Genomic DNA, 27730 nt, shown 5'->3' with positions numbered 1-27730 from the left:
TGATCTCCAAGAGACTCAACCGCATCTGGAAGCACAGGCAGAGCAAGTTCAAAGGCTCTGGAAAGGCAAGAGGAAAGTCTGAATCCTCAGGTCAGAAGAAGTCATCAATCAAGGAAGTCACTTGCTTTGAGTGCAAAGAATCAGGGCACTACAAAAGTGACTGTCCAAAATTGAAGAAGGACAAGAAGCCAAAGAAGCACTTCAAGACCAAGAAGAGTCTGATGGTGACATTCGATGAATCAGAGTCAGAGGATGTTGACTCTGATGGTGAAGTCCAAGGACTCATGGCTATTGTCAAAGACAAAGGAACAGAGTCAAAGGAAGCTGTTGACTCTGACTCAGAATCAGAAGGAGATCCAGACTCTGACGATGAAAATGAGGTATTTGCTTCCTTCTCTACCTCTGAACTGAAACATGCTTTGTCTGATATCATGGATAAGTATAACTCCTTGTTGTCTAAGCATAAGAAGCTGAAAAAGAACTTATCTGCTGTTTCTAAAACTCCTTCTGAACATGAGAAAATCATATCTGATTTGAAAAATGATAACCATGCTTTAGTTAATTCTAACTCTGTGCTTAAGAATCAAATTGCAAAGTTAGAAGAAGTTATTGCCTGCGATGCCTCTGATAGTAAGCATGAATCTAAGTATGAAAAATCTTTTCAAAGATTCCTGGCTAAAAGCGTAGATAGAAGCTTAATGGCTTCAATGATCTATGGTGTAAGCAGAAATGGAATGCATGGCATTGGCTATTCTAAACCAATTAGAAATGAGCCTTCTGTGTCTAAAGCTAAATCCTTGTATGAATGCTTTGTTCCCTCTGGTACCATATTGCCTGATTCTGTACCTGCTGAAGTTGCTAAAAACCCTCTTAAAAAGGGATCTTTCTCTATGACTAAATATCATGCAAATATTCCTTTAAAATATCATGTTGAGACACCCAAGGTGATCAGAACCCTTGGGGTAACTAACAAAAGAGGACCCAGAAAGTGGGTACCTAAGGACAAGATTATCTATGTTGCAGATATCCTTGATAGCTCCACTGAAACACCAATCATGGTATCTGGACAGTGGATGCTCGCGTCACATGACGGGAGAAAAGCGTATGTTCCGAGAGCTGAAACTTAAGCCTGGAGGCGAAGTTGGCTTTGGAGGAAATGAAAAGGGTAAAATTATTGGTACTGGTACTATTTGTGTAGATAGTAGTCCATGCATTGATAATGTTTTATTGGTAGACGGCTTAACACATAACTTATTGTCTATAAGTCAATTAGCTGACAAGGGTTATGATGTTATATTCAATCAAAAGTCCTGCCGGGCTGTAAGTCAGATCGATGGCTCTGTTCTGTTTAACAGCAAGAGGAAGAACAACATTTATAAGATCAGATTATCTGAGTTGGAGGCTCAGAATGTGAAGTGCCTTCTGTCTGTTAATGAAGAGCAGTGGGTATGGCATAGACGGTTAGGGCATGCCAGTATGAGAAAGATTTCTCAGCTGAGCAAGCTAAACCTTGTCAGGGGCTTACCCAATCTGAAGTTCGCTTCAGACGCTCTTTGTGAAGCATGTCAGCAAGGCAAATTCACAAAAGTCCCTTTCAAGGCAAAGAATGTTGTCTCAACCTCAAGGCCGTTAGAACTTCTGCATATCGACCTGTTTGGACCAGTGAAAACTGAGTCTATAGGTGGCAAGAGATATGGGATGGTTATCGTTGATGACTATAGCTGCTGGACATGGGTAAAGTTTCTAACCCGCAAGGATGAGTCTCATGCTGTGTTCTCTACCTTCATTGCTCAAGTGCAAAACGAGAAGGCTTGTAGAATTGTGCGTGTCAGAAGTGACCATGGTGGAGAGTTTGAGAATGACAAGTTTGAGAGTCTGTTTGATTCCTATGGAATTACACATGATTTCTCTTGTCCCAGAACTCCTCAACAAAATGGTGTTGTTGAGAGGAAGAATAGAACTCTTCAGGAGATGGCTAGAACCATGCTCCAAGAAACTGGCATGGCTAAGCACTTTTGGGCAGAGGCAGTAAATACAGCATGTTACATTCAGAACAGAATCTCTGTGAGACCAATTCTGAAAAAGACTCCTTATGAATTGTGGAAGAACATAAAACCCAACATTTCTTATTTTCATCCTTTTGGCTGTGTTTGTTATGTTCTCAATACTAAGGATAGATTGCATAAATTTGATGCTAAATCTTCTAAGTGTCTATTACTTGGTTATTCTGATAGATCTAAAGGTTTTAGATTTTATAATACTGATGCTAAGACTATTGAAGAATCTATTCATGTTAGATTTGATGATAAGCTTGACTCTGACCAGTCAAAGCTAGTTGAAAAGTTTGCAGATTTAAGCATTAATGTTTCTGACAAAGGCAAAGCTCCAGAGGAAGTTGAGCCAGAGGAAGATGAACCAGAGGAAGAAGCTGGTCCCTCTAACTCACAAACTCTGAAGAAGAGCAGAATCACTGCAGCTCATCCTAAGGAATTGATTCTGGGCAACAAAGATGAACCAGTCAGAACCAGATCTGCCTTCAGACCCTCTGAAGAGACCTTGCTGAGTCTGAAAGGATTGGTGTCCTTAATTGAACCCAAGTCCATAGATGAAGCTCTTCAGGACAAGGATTGGATTCTGGCCATGGAAGAAGAATTGAATCAATTCTCCAAGAACGATGTTTGGAGCTTAGTGAAGAAGCCTGAGAATGTCCATGTTATTGGAACGAAATGGGTATTCAGAAACAAGCTAAATGAGAAAGGAGATGTAGTCAGAAACAAGGCAAGGCTAGTTGCTCAAGGCTACAGCCAGCAGGAAGGAATAGACTACACTGAAACATTTGTTCCAGTAGCAAGACTGGAAGCAATCAGACTATTGATTTCTTTCTCAGTAAATCACAACATAGTTCTACATCAGATGGACGTAAAGAGTGCCTTCCTAAATGGTTATATCTCAGAGGAAGTCTATGTTCATCAACCCCCAGGTTTTGAAGATGAAAAGAAACCAGACCATGTGTTCAAATTGAAGAAATCACTCTACGGTCTGAAGCAAGCTCCCAGAGCATGGTATGAGAGACTTAGCTCATTCCTTCTGGAGAATGAGTTTGTAAGGGGTAAAGTAGATACAACTCTCTTTTGCAAGACTTATAAAGATGATATCTTAATTGTGCAAATTTATGTTGATGATATTATATTTGGTTCTGCTAATCAATCTCTATGCAAAGAATTTTCTGAGATGATGCAGGCTGAATTTGAGATGAGTATGATGGGAGAATTAAAGTACTTTCTGGGAATACAAGTTGATCAAACACCAGAAGGAACATATATCCATCAGAGCAAGTACACTAAAGAACTTCTGAAGAAGTTCAATATGCTGGAATCTACAGTGGCCAAGACTCCAATGCATCCAACATGCATTCTGGAAAAAGAAGATATAAGTGGTAAAGTATGTCAGAAGCTCTATCGTGGCATGATAGGTTCACTTCTGTACTTAACTGCATCTAGGCCAGACATATTATTTAGTGTTCATTTATGTGCTCGTTTCCAATCAGATCCAAGGGAAACCCACTTAACTGCTGTTAAGAGGATCCTAAGGTATCTGAAAGGCACCACTAACCTTGGCTTGATGTATAAGAAAACATCAGAGTATAAGCTTTCAGGTTATTGTGATGCTGATTATGCTGGAGATAGAACAGAGAGAAAAAGTACTTCTGGAAATTGTCAATTTCTGGGAAGCAATCTAGTCTCATGGGCAAGCAAGAGGCAATCAACCATTGCTCTATCAACTGCAGAGGCAGAATATATCTCAGCAGCAATATGCAGCACTCAGATGCTCTGGATGAAACATCAGCTGGAGGATTATCAGATCCTTGAGAGCAATATCCCAATCTATTGTGATAACACTGCTGCAATTTCGTTGAGCAAGAATCCTATCTTGCATTCAAGGGCAAAGCACATTGAGGTAAAGTATCACTTCATTAGAGATTATGTGCAGAAGGGCGTACTTCTTCTGAAGTTTGTTGATACTGACCATCAATGGGCAGATATCTTTACAAAGCCCTTAGCTGAAGATAGATTTAATTTTATTCTGAAAAATCTAAACATGGACTTTTGTCCAGAGTGAAGATAGATCAGAACCTCTGACTATGATACTTCTTGATCAGAAGATGTCTAGTCCAGAAGGTAACTCAATCAGAGTGTGTGTGCCCACTGGTACTGACTCTGAAGCTGAGACAACAACACGTGCGTCAGAATTTCTGATGCATAGTTCCTTGTGCCCGTGTGACAGTCTGTTGTGATTGCGTGTAGATATGCTTATCTTCTGTGTGTGATTGTGTATTTTACTGTTACTGTCTATCTTTAATTTTCAACCGTTGATCTTAAAGTGCTTTTTGAATCAACAACGGTTATTTGATAAAACCCACTATACACACACGTTCTCTCTCACTTCCGGTTTTCACTCTCGCACTCCCTGCTTTTCAAAACCGCCTCCTTCGTGATTTCTCTCTCGATCTCTCTTCATCCTTCAAACTTCATCTTCTACCTCAAACCTTCAACCTCTTCAAAATGGTGAGACAAACCAGAAGATCTACTGCAGATGCACCTCAGTTCCCTCACATGGTAGTCGGGTTGGCAACGGGTCAACGGGGCTCTGAGAACCCAGCACAAGAACAAGCTCAAGCTCAAGAGGAGATTGTTCCTATTGCAGAACGGGGCTGTGCCGTTCACTGTGTATTTCCTCCTGAGGAACTCCAAGTCCTTGCAGAATGGAGATTCAACCTCGACAACTTGGCTGCAAATGGGTTTGATCTCCGTCCTGAAGTCCAAGCTCAAGGTTGGGGAAACTACTTCAATCGACTTCGAGGACCGGTGTATGAGAAGCTGGTAAAGGAATTCTGGAAGCACGCTGATTGTGATGACACTCAGGTGGTCTCTTACATACTGGGTAGGAAGATCATCATCACGGAGAAGTCATTCGTGAATCTGCTAGGTGCAGAAACTGCTCATGGGTATCGGTTCTCACTGACGGAATCGAAGCTGAAACCCAGAACCAAGGACATCGTCAACAAGGCCCTGTACACCACCTTCAAACCGGGCAAGACGAGCTACAAAGTGATGGACCTTCAACCCAAACTCAGGGTCTGGCACAAGATCCTGCTCAACTGCATCAATCAACGACCAAAGGGCAGCTCTCCAGACTACATCAACTTCAATCAGAAGGCGATGCTGTTCTTCATTCAAGACAAGGAGAAGATCTGCCTTCCCTACTTCCTGTTCTCCTATTTGAAGGAATGCATCCGGAAGTCTCGCACCACCTCCTCCATCAAGTCAGCCATCAAATATATCCCTTTTGGGAGGCTGATCTCAGACTTTCTCATTGAAAGCAACTTGGTGCAAGATTTGATCAATGCTGGTTGCACAGAGGATTTGAGCACAATTGTTAGCGATGTCTTCACTGCCAACTCTCTGAAGAAGATGGGTTTGGTCCAGAAGAAGATTGCTCCTGCTCATGAGGACACATCTTCTGAGATCAGAGGAAGAAGAATGCCTCTGAATGACTACCCTCTGTGGACTCAAGCAGACCATCCTGAAGCCATCAGATGCTATGTTGAAGACCTCAGGGCTCAAGGATTCGAGATTGACCTTGATGATTTCGTCAGCAGACTTCCACCAGCTCCAGAGTTTCCTTCTCCTCCCAAGAAGAAAACCAAGAGGAAGATGGTTCTGGACGAATCCTCAGAGGAATCTGATGTCCCTCTGGTCAAGAAGGCGAAGAGCAAGCCTGATGATGATGATGGTGATGATAGTGAGGATGGTCCTCCAAAGAAGAAGCAGAAGAAAGTCAGAATTGTGGTGAAGCCTACTCGGGTGGAACCAGCTGCTGCAGAGGTCAGAAGGACTGAACCTCCTGCCAGAGTGACTCGATCATCAGCACATACAAGTAAGCCTGCACTTACCTCTGATGATGATTTGAATTTATTTGATGCACTCCCAATTTCTGCCTTACTCCAACACTCTTCAAATCCCCTCACTCCTATTCATGAATCCCAGCCAGCCGCACAAACCACCTCTCCACCACATTCCCCAAGATCTTCATTCTTTCAACCTTCTCCTACTGAAGCACCACTCTGGAATTTGCTTCAGAACCAACCCTCTAGGTCAGAAGATCCAACCTCTCTCCTTACCATTCCATACGACCCATTAACTTCTGAACCCATCATCCCCAACCAACCAGAACCCAAACCAACAGAACCACAACCCAGAACGTCTGATCACTCTGCTCCCAGAGCATCAGCACGTCCTGCTGTCAGAACCACGGATACAGACTCTTCATCAGCCTTCACACCTGTATCCTTCCCCATCAATGTCTTTGACTCTCCTCCCTCCAATACCTCTGAATCACTTAGAAAATTCATGGAGGTTAGGAAAGAGAAGGTATCTGCCTTGGAAGAATATTACCTTACCTGTCCAAGCCCTAGGCAATATCCTGGCCCTAGACCTGAACGTCTAGTTGACCCAGATGAACCTATCTTGGCCAATCCTATCCAAGAGGCAGACCCCTTAGTCCAACAGGCTCACCCTGTCCCTGACCAACAAGAGCCAATTCAACCAGACCCTGAACCTGAACAATCAGTATCTAACCAATCCTCGGTTAGATCACCTCACCCTCTGGTTGAAACTTCAGACCCTCACCGTGGAACCTCTGAACCCAATGCTCCCATAATTAACATTGGTTCTCCACAAGGTGCCTCTGAAGCTCATAGCAGCAATCACCCAGCCTCTCCTGCACCCAACCTCTCCATCATTCCCTATACTCACCTTCAACCCACATCTCTCTCTGAGTGCATCAATATTTTCAATCATGAAGCCTCCTTGAGGCTCCGCAATGTGCACGGTCAGACTGACCTCAGTGAGAATGCTGAAAATGTGGCTGATGAGTGGAACAATTTGAGCACTTGGCTGGTGGCTCAGTTTCCCGTTATGCTGCAGCTCCTGCATGCCGAGGGAAGTCAGAGCATTGAGGCTGCAAAGCAAAGGTTTGCTAGGAGGGTGGCTCTTCATGAACTCGAACAGAGAACCAAGCTTCTTGAAGCCATTGAAGAAGCCAAGAGACAGAAAGCACAAGAAGAAGAAGCTGCCCGTCAAGCAGCAGCTCAGGCTGAACAAGCCAGACTTGAGGCAGAACGTCTTGAAGCTGAGGCTGAGGCAGAGCGACTTGCACCAGTTCTGTTTACTCCTGCTGCTTCTGCTTCCATTCCAGAACCTCAAGCTGCTCAGAACGTTCCTTCCAGCTCTACTCCGACAAGCTCATCCAGACTCGACATCATGGAACAACGTCTTGACACTCATGAATCCATGCTGATTGAGATGAAGCACATGATGATGGAACTTCTGCGCCGTACTGATAAATCTTAGTTTTTAGGATCTCTTCTTTTTCTTCCTTTTCCTTTTATTTAACGTTGTTTTATTTAAACTCTGCTTATTTACTTACTTTAATTTGTTCATTTGTGTTTCTATATGCATATATCTATATATATTTGTGGCACATATGTTTGCAAAACCTGTTTTATTCATCATTGTTCTATGTTTACATCATAATTCTTTCCATCATACATTATTCCCTATATCTAGAATGGAGGATCCTTCCTCATTCTTCTGCATTCTTGGCGCTGCTCCACTCTTTCCTTCTCCAGACGATCCAATGCATACTCTATGTTGCCAAGTTTGATGCTCAGATCATCTTTTTCTAGACTATCTTCTGTCGTCTTGAGTCTCTTTTCCACAGTCTCTTTCTCTTCCAGCAGATTCAGCTCCCGCTGGCAAAGCTCCTGAATCTCTTCCACGAAGCAGAGGAACTCCTTCAGATCTTTCTCCATCTCTGGACCAAGATCTTCTTCAAGCAGTGTCTTCGTCAGCTCTTGTATGGTCTTTGTACCATCGGGATGCCTAATATTGAGGAACATATCTTCCTCAAACGCCTTCCTTCTGAGCTCTTCTAATGCCATTCTGTATGATGCCATTTTTTTTCTGAATATTATTCGAGGTGTGAAGCTTACCTTTCTCTCCAACGTTTTTATAGGCTTCACTTTCTCTCTGAAAGTTAATGCTCTTACAGTTTCTCGAGGTTAAGTACTTGGTAACTGACCCTTCTATTTCCTCACTTGACCGGTGGTAAACGTTCATCCCTTGCATTAACTCTTCTATTTATTATCGCCTCACTCTGATTCTTACATCGTCTTCATTTTCTTTCAACTTAGACCTTCTCTAAGGGGGAAGTACCTTGTACTTCAAGCTAAGGTTTTCACACCCCAAGCTTTTTGCTTATGACAAAAAGGGGGAGTAAACCCAGTTTTTGATGTGTAAGATGTGTTAGTGTGACTTATTTTTCTTTTGGAGATTTTAAGAGTTCCACCTTCATGACCATAGATGTGTCACTGGGCAAATACAAGGAATACATTTCACTTCTTCTGAAGTGATTCTAAGTTGACTCTGATACCCAAGACTCTGATACCTTGTCCATGACTCTGATCACTTATGCGCTCTGATTATTCGTTTTTCATCTATGTCATAAGCTTTTCACTCTGAACTCTTATATGATTTAGCTCAGAATCTAGACTTTACTAACGTTTTCATCAAGTATTAGATTCAGGGGGAGCTAAGCTCAGAATCAAGCAGTGACTTGAATTCAGAATGAGCAAGATAAACTATTCACATCAGGATAAGTCTTATTCTATATCTCTAAACTCTGAGTGAATTCAGTTTAATGTTTAAGAATTGTTCATCAAAAATCTTAGTTTTGTCATCATCAAAAAGGGGGAGATTGTAAGATCAAGTTTTGATCTAGTAGTACAACTCTATGTTTTGATGATTACAAGTTAACCTTTTGATATGAACAATTGTGGTACTCTAACGTGTTTTTCTGAGTGTGCTATTTACAGGCTCTGACCCTGACTCAATTTCACACAAATCAGAAGCACTGTGTATAAAGGGTAACCCAAGCAACGCTTTCGCATTCACCATGTTCAGTATGAACAGTGGAAAAGCTTCAGAAGATCTGAAGCTATACAAACTCTGATGAGGACTCAGTCGCTAGAAGCTCTGATGATCCAGAAGTTCTGACAACCAAGAAACACTGAAGGTTCAGATGTTCCGATGGTGTAGAAGACTCTGAAGATCCAGAAGCTGAATAGTGGAAACTCTGAAGTCCAGAAGCAAGAAACTCTGAAGGCCATGTTCTTCCCTCTGAGTTCAGAATCAGAAGATACAATGGTCAGAGGATCTGTGCTTTCCCTCTGACTCTGATCAACCTGCTTCACAAGTTCCAATACGAAGCATTCCTCTGATCAGAAGTCTCCTAGGTTAAAAGGTCAAGTCGCTATCCAAGTACAAAAGCAAGTGTACCTTCCTGACGACCTACCTAACGTTCTCAGCCACAGCAGAAGCTGGATTTTCCAGAACTGCCCTCCAACGGTAGCATTTCCATGCAACGCTCAACCCTAATCCTTGGAGTATATATAGAGGCTGAAGATTGAAAGAAGTGGCTACAAGAAGAAGAAAAAAAAAAATATACAAGAAGCAATACACACGCGCAAGACATATTCTAAGCTTTCTTTTATCTTGTAATTTATTTTAGTTTACACTCAGCTTATTCAGAAGCAAACCCTTGTAAACACCAACCTCAAACAGTTGTTTGATTTTTCCTTTAGGAGATCAAGGTTGATCGGATCCTAGAGAAGACTAAGAGAGTGAATCTTAGTGTGAGCTAAGTCAGTGTAATTGTTAGTCACTTGTAGGTTTCAAGTGCAGTTGTAACTCTTACCTGATTAGTGGATTGCCTTCATTCTAAGAAGGAAGAAATCACCTTAACGGGTGGACTGGAGTAGCTTGAGTGATTTATCAAGTGAACCAGGATAAAATCCTTGTGTGCTTTTCTATCTCTATCTTTTGCACTTAGTTCTCGAAAAGATTTGTTAAAATCTTTAAGGTGGTAGTTTTTGTACTGAAAACGTTATTCAAACCCCCCCTTTCTACCGTTTTTCATACCTTCAGCCATTGGGTTCTAAATGACTTCAAAGATGCTGCAACTAGATCTACAATTAGAGGAGGAAAAGCCAAAGCTGTTGGCATTGAAGGACAGGGAAATAAAAGGAGGATGTCAAAGAAATAAGAAGGAAATCTGGCACATAGGACAACAGGACCACCACTATCTTTTTGTAATAGTATTAGTGGGGACTAGTGTTTGCTTTAGTTAATGGGGGACCACTTAATATCATTTTGTAATGGGCATGGCCCTAATGACATTGTTGTTGCTACTTGCTAGGTTTGTTTTGTATTGTTGTTGGTACTTGATGTCTTCTATGTACCCTTGACTTGAATTATGTTTCTTAATGTTAAAGTCTGGAAGTATTGCATGAAGCATGTGCTCTTAAATTGTTGTTTATGTGTATTACAAGTGGTGGATTTGTTTATGGCTTCCTTTGCCTTTATTTATACTACTGATGTCTTAAATTAACAGAGCAAAGCTATTGAATGGAACAAAAGAGAGTAATGGAGCCAACAACCATTTCTAATTCATTTCATTAAGTGAACATAGCATTCATTACATAAGGAGCTATTGAAAAACGGTTGCATTACATTCATGGCTACATTCATTACACAAGGGACATTGCATTCAAGTTCATTCCACAACATCACCAAACCTAGAAATACTTTGCCAAAGCTACAGCACACCCTAAAACTAACAACACCAACAGCACATTGCTCTTCAAGCCCTTATTTTCAGTTTGAGCTTTAACTTGGCAATCTTCTTGTCTTTCATTTCATTCTTGTCTTCCATGATCTTGCCAATCACACTCTGCATGATTTCCTTCATGTCTCCCTGCAGCTCTTCCCTCAGCTTACCAATTTTACTGTCCATCATCTCAGTAAGATCTTCAACAATCTTCAATTCTACATTCACTTTAGAGGATTCCTCATTTTCAGCCTCATTTTCAGCTTCACCTGAAGCTTTGACCCATTCAAAGAAACCACAGGTCCTATTTTCCTGAAACACATACCAAAAGATCATTGAAAGGGGTAGACAAAGGGAATTTATAGGATGAAATTATAAGCTTAAGCTTGGAATTGGACATTCAAAGAAACCACAGGTCCAATTTACCTTCCAATCAGGACATCTCCAAAAAAGCTTTCCAGGATTAAGCTTGGAATTGGACTTGTACATAATGACTTGTTTGCCACAACCACAACTTTTCTCTTGGCATGGGGTGCAGGAGCAGGACGATCGAGCACTGAATCGTGTGTTCTGGGTCGATTCGCACATCTGGTTGTTCATCCTCGTTGTCAGGCCACCGTGCCCGCTCCATGCCTTTTGGTTCTGGGCCATCACGTCGTTCACCTAAGTCGTTGTGGTCACCGTTCTCGCCGTCGAACATTGAAGCTTCCTTCCTTCACCTTCTACCTCTGCTTCTCTTTCTCCTTCTTCGACTTTCCTTTCCTTCTCTTAGGTTGAGTTCTGATAGATTTTAATTTGGGAATTTAGGGATTTCTGGTTAGTGGGTTTAATTAGAGTTAGGTTAATTAGGTAAAAAAGGTTTTATATTTAAAATAAAGTAAAATAGTTTTTTTTAATTCCATGTGTATTTAAAATAAAGTAAAAATCCACCTGTAAATAGTGAGTCAGCAAAAAATATGCCAGGTAGGCTTAAAACTCGAGTAGAGACTTATTCTGATTAAAAAAACAATTTCAGGGATCTGAAATCGGAAAAAAATTTCAGGGACTTATTTTCATACGGGGCACAATTTCAGGGACCCTTAGAGTATTTAAGCCTTAATATAATGATGAATATCATGTCATTGCCTATGGATTTTTTTTATTCCTGGATGCCTCAGTCAATTAATAACCCACCCTCTACATATAAGAGAAAGTTGAAAGAATATGTAATTATCAACATGAGACTTGAAAAAGGCCAAATTAAAAAAAGTGAAACATTTCTGATATATAATATCCAAGTATCAATGTTCAAAAAAAAATTCAACGTATCAAACAGCTTTTAGTACAAAGCATGTTTTGTATTAAATCGCATGACCCGCATGCAAGTCTCTCCGATCTACTACCTCAGACTGCGCCAGAACAACAATTAAATTCAAGGGTAAAAAAAAAACAAATTTGTTAATATTGAACATTCAGAATAGGACCTTGGAGCTGGAAGAACAGGTGAACGCATAGCAGTACTCGAGTTCGCAACTCCTTGAAAAATGGAGGAGTATCTATAGATTCATTTAGGAAGCTTGCAGATGTTCATTCCAAAGGCAATACAAATCTGCACATGATTCAGTATAATTCTTAAAAGAATGATGACAACTAAAATAGGATAAACAACAAAAATGACACGCAAATGATAATCGTTGATGCTTATCCAAGTTATCATCAATAGAAAGCAGATTTGAATTGCTATTTATATTTCCAGAAAATCCAGTAGACTGATAAGCCATTCCAGGATCAGTATTAGCATGGCCATTAGCATGTCTCAAGCTTTCACAAAGTACAACATCCATAGCTACGCCATCTAAAGGCCAATTAGTAACGTTAGGTTACCAAGAAAAAATGGTAATCACAGCTTGAAAAGAGTTACATTTTAATAGAATCAACAACCTTACTTCTAATATTATAATATTAGAACCTGTTGAACTTCTTCAGCTTGAAAACTAAAACTCTTATCTATCAAATGAGGTACTTTCAGAATCAAATTATAAAATAATTGGCTCAAGTTTTTAGAAAGTTGTGATAAGACTTGTCCTCAGTAACATTTTTGTTTAGTCTATATAAAGGGGTCTAATGGTCGTATTGTAAGAGGATGCATATTACATGGCAGAGTTCTTTTGTTTCTTTTGGTAAATAGCTCACATAACATATTTTAGTTATCAAAACAATATACGCTTTCTTCTACTTCCAACCTGGGGTGAGAAGTGTTTCAAGGCTCATTCTTCTGTCAACATTTTAGTAGCCCATCCAAACTAATTGGTGCTAAATAAAGTGGAACATTAGGCCCACAGCCACATAGACAAAAATGAAGTTCTTCATGTTCCCTTATGAATCATCATTTAATCCAGAAAGAAACTTTATCATTTCCTCAATTGGTGCATGCTACATGAGAAGGTAGATTTGGACATGCTACATGACATGATACTCCTCAATTAAAAATACTAAATAGACATAAAGCTAATGCGTAGTGGTTAGCTAACAAATAATGATGACCCTTAAACGCACTTAATGCATAATAACTCATGACCATTCGTTTCTGTAACTGTCAAACCTTTAATTAAAAGTGACTTTATTACTAACAGTAACTCCCATTTAAGTGATTTAATAGTGCTCAAAACAGAAGCTGAAAAATGATTAAATATCAGGACTATTTTAAATGGAAGAGGAGAAACAAAGCTGATTTTCTTAATTCTTGAAGATATATGTATATATGAGCCTCGAACTTACACTGGCCACATGAGCTTTCAGGACAGTAATTGGGTAGTGACATCGTTGTTGCTACCATAAAAGGTCTTTTGTTCATAATTTGCTCGGTTTATTATCCTCTATACACTAAATAAGGCTTTTTAAGTGCGTCGAAATAATAGAACTAATTAACATGAAGAAGATATGAATACATGTTGTAAGGATCTAATTAACATCCCTGAAGAGAACTTGTATCCTATATGAATACGAATACATGAAGGAAACACATGTATCAATGATTCATAGATTATGTAGACCAAAGAAGGAAAGAAGTCTTTCTACTCACCAAAAAACAAAAGGCTACAGACAGATGAATTCGAGAAACGGGAAACGGCACAGCAGAAGAGCAAAGCTTATGACACTGAAATCCTAGAAGTACACAGTCGACAAAACAACACATTGTGTAAGAACAGAGTAGTGAAAAAGCAAGGAGAACAAAGACGGAAAATGTGAGCAAAATCAATATGTAGCCTTAAAATTAGTCACTTCGAGCAAAGGTGAGCAATAAAGTGCCAAATAGAGAAGGAAAAAAAGGCAAATCACCTCATCAAGGTATAAGCCAATTTAGAAAGCCTCGCTAGCATTCTGCAAGACATATGCTTGTCAACCAACATAATTAAAGAGGCAAATGGAAAGCAAACTACGTAATAACAATAAAAAGCATATCAGGTTTATATCAGACCTTCAAAGACTTGCACATGTCAGGTGCATATATCATCCTTGTTTAAAACACATATGCTTCTAGTCATAATTAGACATCAAAACTGTAACGCCTCAATTTCTCGAGGGTCACTTTAGTAACCTTTTTCCAAAAACGTGTGTAAATTTTAACTGAAATAAAAACCTTTTCGAAACATTGCTTACAAATAAAAAGTAGTAACTTGAGAAGTAGACTGAATAATTCATTTTATTAATAAAAGCTTTGGAAGCGTACAATGATTCTTACAAATTACAACATAATGATTAAACTAGTGTTCGACCGCCCCCGAGCCAACACAATAAGAAGGTCTCTAGGTTAGGTTCGAACCCTATAAACAAACTCAGCTCACCCCCAAGTACAGACTCAATTATCACACTCAATACCCGACTCATAGGTCACGTGCCCTCCAAGGCCTCCTCCAGCGCTCGCATCATATCGTCTTGCATCCTCTGCTCTCGCCAATCCCATAGCTGAACCATCAGTCGCGTAGTCGATGCCTCGAGCCTTGCCGTCATCCACATCAAGCAGATATAGGGTCGCATCTCGACTGATCACAAGCATTCTTGTTGTCTAGGCGTTAAGCGCCCCAGACAACAAACAACAAACAAGCAAGGGTCAACTTCTAACACACACACATCATAAGTAGGGTATACTACCCTATCCATCACAAGTTCTTCACTAAGCTAACATTCACAAATATGAGGACTATATTAAGTTCTAAGGTTCACAAGTATAGGGAACTATCTCATAATTCTAAGATTCACAAGTGATAAAGGTTTTTTCCTCGTTGCTTGTACTGCTTTTGGCTAAACCTTTATGATTCAATCATAGTAAAGCAGATACGGGTTTATCGTCCTCAGGGATTGTGTGAACATTAGTTCCACCAGTTAAACATTGATCTGAGCGGATACAAAGATGTTGGATAAATTGTTTTTATGGTTTTGAATATAAGGAAAGCGGTAAAAGAATGTTTACAGGGATAACAAAGAAGAAAACGTATTTAGAATGCATTTCCCTAATCCTCTAATTGCTTTCAACTCAAACACTTTTGCAATGGTTCATTTCATTTACGATGCCGAGAGTTATCCACCTAACTATCCCTAGCCTAGGTGAATCTATCAATTGGAATTCCTAGACGTAATCCCTTACCATCTAGAAAACCCAAAAGGAATAATATAGCTCAACTTCTCTCTCAAAGACATTCCTAATGACCAATTCATCCTAAGACAAGGTATCCTAGGCTTGCAAGTCTCCGTTCTCACCCGGAAACTCCTGTTAGAACTCATAACTTCCACCTGTCACGTAGAAATTCACTATTGTTCCTACCCAAGATATTCTCACCCTAAGACAATTGATACACTAAGAAGTTTCTCTCTTGGACCGGACCCACACCAATCTCTCGATCTAATGCTAGTCCCCTGAAATCTAACATGGATCAATCGATACTTGAAGCACAGAAAGCAGAACTTTAACAACGGTGTTGTAACCTAAGACACAGGTGTCTACTTTCATTGAACTAAGCATACACAAACTCACAATAATCTTCCGATCTATTTATGAATTAGTGAAACTCTTTTGATTATCAATTGATTGGTTAGAAGCATGAAGTGCAAAGAAAAACACAATACATGAAAGATTATCATTTACATTGATGAAAGAGACATCCTAAATACAAAAATAGAAACAACAAGTACAAGGGATAAGGAAGAAAAGATGAAACCCAGAAGAACGGCGAAGGATCCACGACGATAGAAGCTTTCCCAAGCTTTCCATCGCCTCCGAGAGGTTGTCACGGTCCTTCGGCGGTCGTCGCCATGCTCCGGAGCTTCAATCCATCAATCCTAAACCCAGGGACCTCTCCTCCATGAAGCCCAAGTCCCTAGCTCTGTTTTGGTGCCAAAAGTGGGAGAAATTCGAAGAGAATGGGAGAGATCCCTCAAAAATATGATTTCTGGCCTTTTATACGTGTTTGAGGCGGCCACAGGCGCTCAGCGCCCTTCAGAGGCCGCTCAGCGCCCCTGTTTCTTCAAGTTGAAGAGTTTCCACCGTCATGGGCGCTCAGCGCCATATTTTGGGCGCTCAGCGCTCTGCTTTCTTCAGGACAAAGATTTCTCAGCTTCTTAGGGTGCTCAGCATCTCCAAGTTGGTGCTCAACATCTCCAAGTTGGTGCTCAGCACCTAGCCTCTCTAAAATTGCACATTTTTACTTTAAACTTGGATTCTTCATGAATTTATTTCCTACATCAAAATCCAAGTTAAACACATGAAATATATAATGTTTACACAATTTATAAGTTAAAATTATGTATTTACTAAACTAATTACTTTGGGGATAAAATGATACAATATGCAAGCATACAAGTTAAATAAGTGCTTAAAATGATATTCAAATATACGTAAAATGAGCACTTATCAACAAGTATAGGGAACTATCTCATAGTTTATTGTTAGTCAATGCTTGTGCACATGCATGCAGACGCTTTGGATATCCATAAGCCAATCCCTCATGGAAAGGCAGGACGTACACGACTCCACGATCGGGGTTGGACACCTCCAACGCACCGCTGCCCAACAGCTTGATGATCGGGGTTGGACCTCTCCAACGCACTGCCGTTTCACGTTCGTCCTTTGTTCAGGTCCATCCCCTGAACGTCACCACTGACTAGCCCAATCCAGGTCACCGGCCGTGGCCAACCAAGCCCAGTCCAGGTCACTTGGCCCACAAATGCATGTCATGCAAGTCAGTCATCATCACTAGGCCCTAAGCCCACCACGTTCATCTCTTATGAACAACATATCATCGCATAATAACTTGCATGCATAGCAATAAATATAGCTAACACCCTAGGCATATAGGCATGTTCATAATAACACTAGCTAGCATTTATTGCATCATCATATAGCATATCTAGCACATACATCATGCTTGCTAACAATCACAACCACAAACAATTTATCTAGGCCGAGGCCGAAGTGCCCTTACCTTTGTCACAGCAAAAACACGTCCTAGGACTTTGGATTTGGCGGGATCACGCTCACTTCGAACTTCCTAGTCATGTGGAAAGAGTAACGGTACGAATTAGTAGTCTTTTAGCGATAATATATCCTTTCCCCGTCTTTTCAAAAATATTATCTTAAAACCTCGAAAAATCAAAACTTTCTCTTTCATAAGATCAAAACCTCTTTTCTAAAATAATTGTTTGAAGATCATAAGAACATTTTAAGAACATCATGAATTTTCTTAAGAAAAACCCCCAAAAACATAAACATTCCTAAGCAACCCGATCAAGATCATCCTCTTCTGGTTTTTGGCAGATCAGCTTAAGCCGCAACCATAGAGCATATTGAGAATGGCCTTGCTCAAGGCTTAGAAACTAAAGAAATAAAATAAAAAATAAATAAATAAAAGAAGACAAGAGAGGGAGAGAGCTCACGGCTAGGGAGAGAGGAGAGCAAGTGAGCTTGTTGTGAAAAATGAGGAGGAGGAGCTCTCTATTTATAGTGAGATGTGAGAGCAAAGCATTAATTGCTTTTCTTCCTCCCCAAGTGAGGCCCAAAACGGCCCCTCCTTCAGCCCATTCTAGGGTTTCTAGAACTTTCCAAAACTCCCCACCTTTAGCCCTCAAATTTAGGTCTATTTCCTAAATTAAACCCCACAAAAATTAGCATTTAAATCCCTAATTATTTAAAGAAATAAAATCTGAGTCACAAGAGTTTTAAATCAGATTTGGAGGGATCCTTGGAAGTTTTAAAACTTTAGAAATCAATCCCCCATCAAATAGAAAATCAAAGAATCACATCCCTAATTTCTCTCCATCATAAAACCTAGCTAGAAAAGGAAATTTTTGCAAAAGTCTTCTTTTTCCTTCCTCCACAAGTCTTGGCCGACCACACACTCTCCTTGCTCAGATTTTCACCAAAAATTTTTAAAATAATAATTTAAATAAAAACCCCAAAATAATTAATGCATTAAATGCACCATTTCCCTCCTAAATGCATCAAAATTTCAATTTTAAAATCAAAAATCCTCATCAATAATTTTTTGCTCCAAAAAATCGTGCTCCAGCTCCATGATGCCTCAAAAATATTTTCAGAATTAATTTTGATATTAAACCATAGGTTAAAATTATTTAAATGCATTTTATTTAAATAAAACCCCATTTTATTTAAATAAAACCTTCAAAAATAAAACCAAGGAATATTCTCTCCTAGAATATTCTTAAAATCATGCCCAGCACCTCCCCATAAGGTGTGGCCCACGAAAACGTCCTTGTCGACTCGATTCGCCAACTCATTGCTGCCGTCGGGTCGATTTTGACCTAAAAGTCGCCGTCCCAGAACCCTAGCAATATTACTGTCAAAGTGCTCGTATCGTCGCGCTCATCTACGTCTAGAGGTTTCTAAGACTTAATATTGCTTCTAACAATTAATCACCTTTTTAAAAGGCTTAATATCACATATAGCACAAGCATTCACAGAATATTATTTAATATTATTATTTAAATAGTATGCCCTAAAACCAGGTCTTACAAAAACTATTAAATATAAATCAGTATGTAGCCTTAAAATTAGTCACTTTGAGAAATATTACTCACTTAGTTTTTCTTTCCTATCATTCTAGTCATAATCAGCTTCTATCTTTCTCGTTATTTTCATGATTTTAATGCCAAAACTTTGTGATGAGCCTATTTCAATTCAGCTTTGTACATAAATTTGAACTTCTCTATTTCTGATATCTTATTTGATCCTCAAGTATTCCATTGGTCACTTTTAAAGATTTCAACTCTAGTTCAAACTGTAAATTTTTTTTTATTCTCGACATTTTCTCAATACTAAAATCACTCTTCTTTGGGCGTTAATTATACAATGAGGTTGTTGTTCCTCTTATTCAAGAGTATCTCCCTTTTCCGTTCTTCGATCTCTTATTTTTCAAAATTTTCTCCTATACAGTTATCTATATATTTTAGACAATATACAAATAGATTTCAAAATTCCAATGTTAAATCTCTCAAATCTGCCTCATGTTATGCTAGCTCTAATTGATTACATAGATAGAAGAGTTATATTTATCTAGATTAAGGGATACTGAGAGTACATTCTATTTATTTGTCTGCAGGAATCCTAAGATTTTCTAATCAGTTATGTATTTAATTGCTTGCAATATTAGAAAGAAAAATAATTCGCAACTTCGACTCACAAACTCCAATACAGTAAATGCTGCATTTGAAAACGAAGGCGTGAAATAGGTAACTTAGCGCATATGTATCAAATGGTCATTGCATGTGTAGTTTACCTCTTCAGAAGATTTGTGATCAGTACTTGCTTGGGAAAATCCAATCCTTATAAAGCACAAATGACATCTCCATAGAATTTCTTAAATGGCAAAAGTGTTGCTTCTAGAACGATACCTGCATTGATGTGGATTAGTTATGCAAGTTCATTTATCATCATGGTGTCATGAAAGTAAGGAGATGATACTTTTTCATCAAAAAAAAAAGAGACAATAATTTATAAATAGGCCGAAAGGACGCTCAACTTTCTCTTTGCAGTTATAATGAAGGGATAAAGGACCACATCAGTATGCAATATGTGAAAGTACAAAGAAATGTATATTATAAATAAAAGTTGTATGTCTGTGTTCATCTACATAACCTTTAGCCAACTGCAACATATTTACATTTGTCCTCAAACTTATGGCAGGGAGCTAAATTTTATGTCAGAAGAGCCAGATATGGATGGCATGAAAGAAGAGATAGAAGTGTTCTTGAATCCTATAAGAAAAGCAGTATCTTAAATTCTAAATGAGTTTGATTTTTAAGGAATTGAACCACTATCTACCCAAATCATAAAACAATCATTTTGATTGGTGTCTAAAATCCTAAAGTTGCAATTGCAACAGTTAGATATGCAATCCAAGACCAAAGGGACAACAGGATTTAACTAACACAAAAATGGTGTGAAACATACCCTGCAGACACTGCAAACCAATAAGCCACCAAAAGAAGCAAAAGAAAAGCAATATTACAACACCCGGACATTTGGAAATAGATAGGACAACTCTATCAAGATAAAATTAAATAAAACAATGAATTTAATATGTGTAAAAATAAACAGACAGCATAAAGAACAATGTAAAAAGGAGAGACAAAATTATGAAAACAGTAATCATAAAAATCACCTAGAAAAGTCTATGGGGCAACGGCCAAAGTGGCGTCATGGAACAACCGCACGGTGGAGTTGCTTCTGTCGTGCCCGGCTTGATGGAAGCTCTCGACAGGGTGCATATGGAAAGGTGAGGAGGTGGCTATTGATGGAGGTAAGAAGGAGGAGGTGACTATGATGGTTCTGTCTGGAATTTGAACAGTCATCAAAGCTGTGAAGGGAGGAGGGGATCTGGAGATTTCGAGAGTGAAAGGGAAAGCTGTGAAGGGGTAGGAAATTGCCTATTGATAGAGAAGGATTAGAGTGAAAGAAATTACTTTTCCGATAGATGAAATGGAAGAGTGAAAGCTGCGGTGAGATTGCAATTTGCAGTGGAAGCAACGACATGTCACATCCATCTCTTCTCTATTCATTCCTAAAGAAATTGCTCTTTACCTTCACCAAACCTATCAAAGAGAGAAATAGGAGTGGTGGATTCGTTAAAGAAAAAGTAAGAATTCATTCAAAATTAATTACCTGTTAAAGTATGGGCCAAACCCCCTAGAGAAGAATTGAAACACAAAATAATCCTACGAAAATCCAGTCCTAGATAACACAGGTTCAATCAAAGTCAGTTACCTGAAGATCGCTCTAGAGCTCGTCAAGGCTCGTTGATTCATCACAGGCACACTACCTCACAAATCCAACGACGGAGAAGATTGTGAGGAAACGGAGGTGACAGAAACTTGATTCAGAAACGTGAATCGAAACGGAAAAGACACCACCATCTTGATTTAGAGGGATGCCACCATCTTCTGCCTTGAGCTCCGCTAGTTCCTCTCCCACGATTTTTCTCGCTCTCTCTTTATGTTGATGCTGATGAAAACGGAAGAAAGCTAAAGGGGTCGAAAAACGAAAACGGAAAGGAGCCATGAAATGGAAAACCGAACGTGCAAATACTGCGAGGAGATCTAAAGTGAAAAGGAAAAAAAAAATCAGGTGGCCAAGATTGAACACCACAGACGGCCAAGATTTGATCTTCAACTAATTATATTGAGATTTACTAAATTGTTCATGGAAAAATCCTAATTTATGTTCAATGATCTATTGAACTACACTTTTACCCTTAAGGCTGCAAAACTTTGCTTTTATATATAGTATAGATAGATATAGATGTTTCATCTTACTTATAGATATTAACTGGCGGAATCACTCGTGCAATGCACGGGTTACTATTACTATATAATATTTACAATTTATGTAAATATTATATTTATGCAAATTTTATAATTTTTAATTGCACAAATATATAAATGTTTGGTATATATATAAACCTTTTGGTTAATCATCAAATTAGTCTATGTGTTTGTAAGCTAACTTGAGTTTAGTCTCTCTCCAAAAAATAATTTTGTTTCCATCCTCACAATTTTGGAAGTTTTTGATTTTAGTCCTCATCGGAGGGCGGAGTTCCGGTGAGGCTGTTGAGTGACAGGTCAGAGCTGACATGTCATTTTCCACGTCATTTTTTTATTCATTTTGATTTTCGCCTATTTAATTAATAATTAATTAAATTTTAAATCTATTTATTTAAATAATTTAATTACGCAATTAAGTAAACAAAATATATTCATCCTTAAATAATTTAATTACGCAATCTAAAATCTTTAACCACTAACTTTATTTTATCATGTTCTTCATCTTGTACAAAGTTTTGCAGCAACATCCTTCTTCTCCATCTCACTCATCCCCTCCTCTTCCTCCTTATTCACCAAAACTCAGTGACGGATCCAGAAATTTTATGTAGTGAGGGCGATATATACATATAAATTCGTAATAAGAAAATTAACATATTATATTAGAAGTGAAGACATTTTTTACCAAAGGAGACACAAGTGAAGACATATTTTACCAAATGAGTCATAAAAAACCACATACTTTTACCACTCAAGTGAGGGCATTTAGGAATGTAGAACACAAGTGGGGACATTTAACAATGTGGAATATAAGTGAGGGCAATTTTTATCAAAGGAATCATAAAAAACCACATACTTTTACTACTCAAATTTTTTTCTAATGTATTTTTCCATATTTAAGTGAGGGCACTTGCCCTCATACTCCACTAAATAGATCCGTCCCTGCCAAAACTCCTCTCCCATAACCCAGAAAAAAACAAACCACTCAGAAAAACCTAACCATCAACTTACAAACTACTTTTCGGCGAAGGACTAAACTCAAATCAGCTTACAAACATATGGACTAATTTGATGACTAACCCTAATTTATTATTTAATGAACTTTATATATTGATTTAAAATAAAAAGGGATGATAATGATTTTTTTTTGAAATAAACCATGAATATTGTTAAGGGCCAACCGCCTGAGAAGCAATTACATCCAAGTTTACCAATCCCAAAACGGCTTCAGGAACTTCTTCCACCCATACTGAATTTGCATAAGTGGAAGCGTTCTTAGCCAAAAAGTCTGCAACCGAGTTTTCAGAGCATCTAACAAAAGACAACGAAAATAAATCAAACAATGAAACAAAAGAACGACAATCACTAATAATATTATCTAAATAAGATCGGCCCACCACCTCCTTCTGCCACCACTGGCACAACTGAAGACAATTTGTCTCAAAACAAACTCTCCTAAATCCTAGCTCAATCGCAAATTGCATCGTCCATCTCAAACCACACGCCTCCACTAACAGAGATGAAAGGGTGGGCACCGGATTGGAAGTAGCAGCTGCCATAATCTCGCCATAATGATTGCGAGCAACCATACCCAAACCTGCCACATTCCCATCAACAAAAGAAGCATCAAAATTGAATTTTACCACTCTTTCTTGTGGCCTCCGCCACACGATCATGGTTGTCGTGGACGCATCACTAGCCATAGGAGGAGCCATCATAGCCATACCAAGTGCGCGGTCAATAACCTCCGCCACCACCAGCTTGCCATCACGGAACAAGACCCGGTTTCTCGCCTCCCATATCTGATATATCAACATTTGTGCCATGGCCACCACCTCGGGTTGCTACTCCTGTAAGATCGACGTCCACAAAGCATGGAAAGAAGGCACGCTCTCGACTCGAAGGGAAAGAGGAGAAGCATACCAGATTGCCATAGCAGCTGGACATTGAGGAAAAAACTTTTGGATAGTAATTTTACAAAATATTTTTAGTTTAAACTTGTAATAACAAAAATTGTATCATCAAGCCAACAGGGGTCGACACAACTGACTTTAGGTTTTTGGCTTAACTCTCACCTCCCCACAGGTCGATGATTTGGATCTCCTACTCAGCTGGTGGGTAAGCCTCCTACGAAAGATCCCACTGTGCTTTTTCTAGGAGTGGACCTCTACTGATGTTCTAGGAGTATGCCTCTGCTGACCTCCCCAAAATGTTATTGACGCCCTACCCAATAGTTTGAAGATGTTTCTCTTTGTTCTACCATTTTTATAACAAAAAATGTGACATCAAATGAAAAAAAATTCATATTTTTACCTTGCCCACAATCTACAATAGCAACATGTAATCTTTGAGTCTGACAACAAGCCCCTCATTGATGCTTGCAATGGAAACAAGAGCATTGGTGAAATTCAGAACATTCTTGGAGATATAAGAAAGCTAAGTCAGAATTTAATTACCTCTACCTTCACCTGGACCCGAAGATCTAGCAATGAAACTGCCCATACAATTGCTGATTTATGTAGAAGGGGATGCCTCTCTCAACTATGGATTTTTAACCCACCTGACCCCATTAGAAGAGCTCTAGTTAAGGATGCTATGATAGCTTGCTATGGAGGTTGAATTATGGGATAGCTCTCTTACTCTAGCACTTTCCTTCTCGGTTCTGTCCAAGCTCCATGTGCAAGATTCCTTTTTGGAAACTAAACCCACTTCTCTGCATTTGTGTTTTAGTTATTGTAAAGGACAATAGTGGTTAGTAAGTGCCTTGGTAGTTGTCTATCTTTACTTGTTTTCTCTGCCAGTTGCTAGTGCCTGTTGCTTTATTCTTGTTGACTATTTTTAAGTGTAAACCGAGTCATGTTGCCTAGCATATTGTATTGGAGCTTTGCCTCCTTTGGGCCACGTTTCAATACAAGTTTAACCATTGACAAAAAAAAAAGAATGCCTTGGACTGTCCAAGAAATGTGTAGAAGCCATGTGAGGAGAGAACCACCACCTAGGCTAAATCTAGGAAAAGAATTAGCCAGCATGTTGAATGAAGGACCCAAGACAGCATGATAGAACAATAGAGCAGCAAAATTATTCTGGAGAATCATGCCCCACGGAAAGTCAAAGCCAAGATTCAATTGAGAAGTAGCAAATGGGATAACGTGAGGGCCACAAGTGGACAAGGGTGGAACATCATTGGTTGCAAGGATATTTGGTGAGAGGATGTTAACTAAAGAACCAATAATGTTTGAGTTGCAGAGCAATTTGTGTGGCACTGCAAGTTCAGTTGTACCCAGTGGCGGATCTAGGACCCCAGGATCAGGGGGTTCAAATTTTTCAAATGAACACAAAGCCGGAGCCATGATTTTTTTTTTAGCCTGAGCAACCTAAGTCTAAGTGTCTAATTTGAAAACTATAATCATATATTCGAATACACATCATATAAAATGACACTAAACTTTAGAACTGCAAATTCACATTAGTAAAAAATGAAATGATGAACAAAGTACTTATAAATGTAATTTTAAAGTGAACTAATAGCTTTGCGGAATTCTAAAGTGACATGTGTATTGAGTGTGTACAATGACAATAGGAATTCAAAATCAATGAGGCAGAAAATTGGGGGAAAATTTACTCTATTGTTCTGATCTTGAGATCTCTTTCTTTTCTTTCCCTTGCTTTGTTTTTTGGGTGGTGAAGCTTGCATTTGGTTCCTTGAACACAGGTCCTGTTGCTTCAAAAGTATGACAAACATAGCTATCCTTTCTCAAGTAAGAACTTTCTCATAGGTGTGAGATCACAAACAAGGTGAAAGTTGGTGTTTTATCACAAACAATGTCATTTTAAAATTAAAAAAAGGTTCTTAGAATGATGCTTTATTTTGCAAGACAAAGACTTCTTATATAACGTAGAGGTGAGTGCATTTAAAACAAAGACTATATAAAACACCATTGTTCCACAGGGTTAGCTCAAGTGGTAAGAGTTATGAGACATAAGGGTTGGGTAAAATGAAGGATGAAGGTTTCAGGGTTCGAATCCTGAGGAGTGACTAATTTACTAACATTACTAACAACTAACATTTGTCTATCAAAAAATAAAAACACCACTATTCAAAATAAAAATGACAATGCAATAGTTTTCTTACACTACTTCTTATATTGTTGTAGATTTAAAACTTACTAAGGAGCAAATAAAAATTTTTGCATTTGCAAATATAATCACTTTATTCAAAGCAACAACAAGTCATTAGTCGGCTTCCCCCAAATGACTTAAATTGATAGGTCCTCAATACCAACTTTTCAAAATAAGCTTATTATGGATGAATTATAATATTATGATAGACAAGATCTAACAACATAGTATGTACACCTTCTATCTAACATGACACCGGAATAAAAAAGTGTTTATGAGACGATCATGTCAACAATTAATTAAGATAAATGAGTGTTTTTTTTTCTATGGTTATAGAGGAACGGAGAAAACTTTCATTTGGAGAGCATAAACAACAGCTATAAGATCAAAGGACGAAGAACTCAATATTCACAAGCATTATTTTGAAGTCGTAGACTGAACACTCAAAGATATTAAAATATTTACTAATAAGTTCAGTTTCAACCAACCTTTTGGAGGAGAAGTTGTTGTTGTGGACTGCCAATAACAACAGGAAGTTTCAACTTCATGAAAATATTGTATCATAATTAAAAATAAATAAATAATAATTCAAAACAAAAAGTCAAAACTAGCTGAAATAAATGATGAAACAAAAGCATCAAAATCGATCTTCACTACTTCTGGAAAAGGTCGAGCCCAGGCCAGAGGAAGCTCCCTAGAGGTTGGGCGCATATGGGTATTTGTTGTCACCAAAGATGGACGTGATGCAGCAGCACGTCACAACGAAAAACCCAACGAAGCGACAGGCTGGTGACGGAACATGTATTTCAATCCTCTTGAATGGAGTAACATCAACCAAGGTAAAAACAAATAACGTTAAATCCTGCATATGGGTAATACAACCCACTATATTGTCAAGGTAACGTGCAAACAACAAGGGTTGTAAAACAAGACAAGTTAAAAGAACGTGGTGTGTCGTCTTAGGGGAGACAAGACACCAAAGACACACTAAATCCATCACAACGCCACGACTAAACAAAAAAAAACACATTTATAAAAAAATCTTAAAAATTCTTATATAAAATAATATATTAATGCAAAAATATCTTAAAAATAACGCAAAAATAATAAAAACACAAAATAAATAAAAGTGAATATCCCCCGTGCATCGCACGGGTAAAAAATACTAGTTCAATAATATAGCAAAGAACCAAGAGCAGAGGACATTTATTCAGAGCTATACCTCCTTGTTCTTTCTTTCTGACTCTCTCTATGTACATAGTTTAATACATTTAAAACAGAGGGTAGTTTGGAAAAAGTCACGTCTAAACCCCAAACTAATGTTTTGTATAATGGATTCTCTAATCCATAATATCCATCTAGAAACATGGCTCCAAAAAAAATGAAACACATACAAAAAGCCTTAACAAAAAATATGCATCATTGAAGATTAATGCATTAAAAAAGAGATGAGAATGCTTCATTTTTTAACATTTTTTTTCTAGTTCATTTCCTCTATTCAAAATTATTTCTCCCTATAAGTGCATATGTCCAAAAGCTCTTCCTTCCTTCTATTATTTCCTTGAAGAAATCATCGAGTTTCCTTGATGTAGTTTCTAAGCAGCTCTTCACGTTATTAAATCATGTCTCTGAGTTGTGCGCATTACCTAGGGAAAATAGAAGTATTAAATGCAAATGAAAATCTAATTACATTCAGTCAAAGAAACAGCCTGGCGCTATGCACTATTTTTAAGTGAGTAAATTCAATTTCAGTCCTCTCCTCCCTTTTCTATCTTCTCTAATCAAATATTTTTTCCTCTTTAATGGTTCATCCAAGTGAAAATCTAATTACATTCACTCGCATGTACCTCTCTTTCCCACGCCCCTGATGAGTTAGGACCATAATTCTCATCTACTAGAGCAACTATTATAATTACTATTATTATAAAAAAGTTAAAAACAAATGAACAACAATAATTATTAGCTGCTTAGCCATTCTTTTCTATTATTTTGATTTTATACCTTCTGAGATCTTGAGTATGAACTGAGTACTTTTATGAACTGGGTACTTTTATATTGTGAACATCTAAGTTGT

General features: G+C 38.5%; 1 long non-coding RNA gene across 2 annotated transcripts; it reads right to left on the bottom strand.

Annotated features, from left to right (window-relative positions):
- Nucleotides 1-15756: 15756 nt before the first annotated feature.
- LOC130710008 (uncharacterized) lies at nucleotides 15757-24329 on the bottom strand. Of its 2 annotated transcripts, XR_009010254.1 has the most exons (6): nucleotides 23994-24329; nucleotides 23851-23914; nucleotides 20984-21220; nucleotides 20382-20811; nucleotides 19497-19611; nucleotides 15757-16441 (listed from the first exon to the last, which is right to left on the bottom strand). It is a non-coding gene; the product is annotated as an uncharacterized LOC130710008 (long non-coding RNA). The 2 variants fall into 2 exon arrangements; XR_009010253.1 differs by having other exon boundaries at nucleotides 23851-24326.
- Between the last annotated feature and the right edge of the window lie 3401 nt (nucleotides 24330-27730).

This window comes from Lotus japonicus, chromosome 4 (genome assembly GCF_012489685.1).
Source record: "Lotus japonicus ecotype B-129 chromosome 4, LjGifu_v1.2".
NCBI lineage: Eukaryota > Viridiplantae > Streptophyta > Magnoliopsida > Fabales > Fabaceae > Lotus > Lotus japonicus.
The sequence above is the reverse complement of the archived record's forward strand: the minus strand, read 5'-3'. Positions and strand labels throughout refer to the sequence as shown.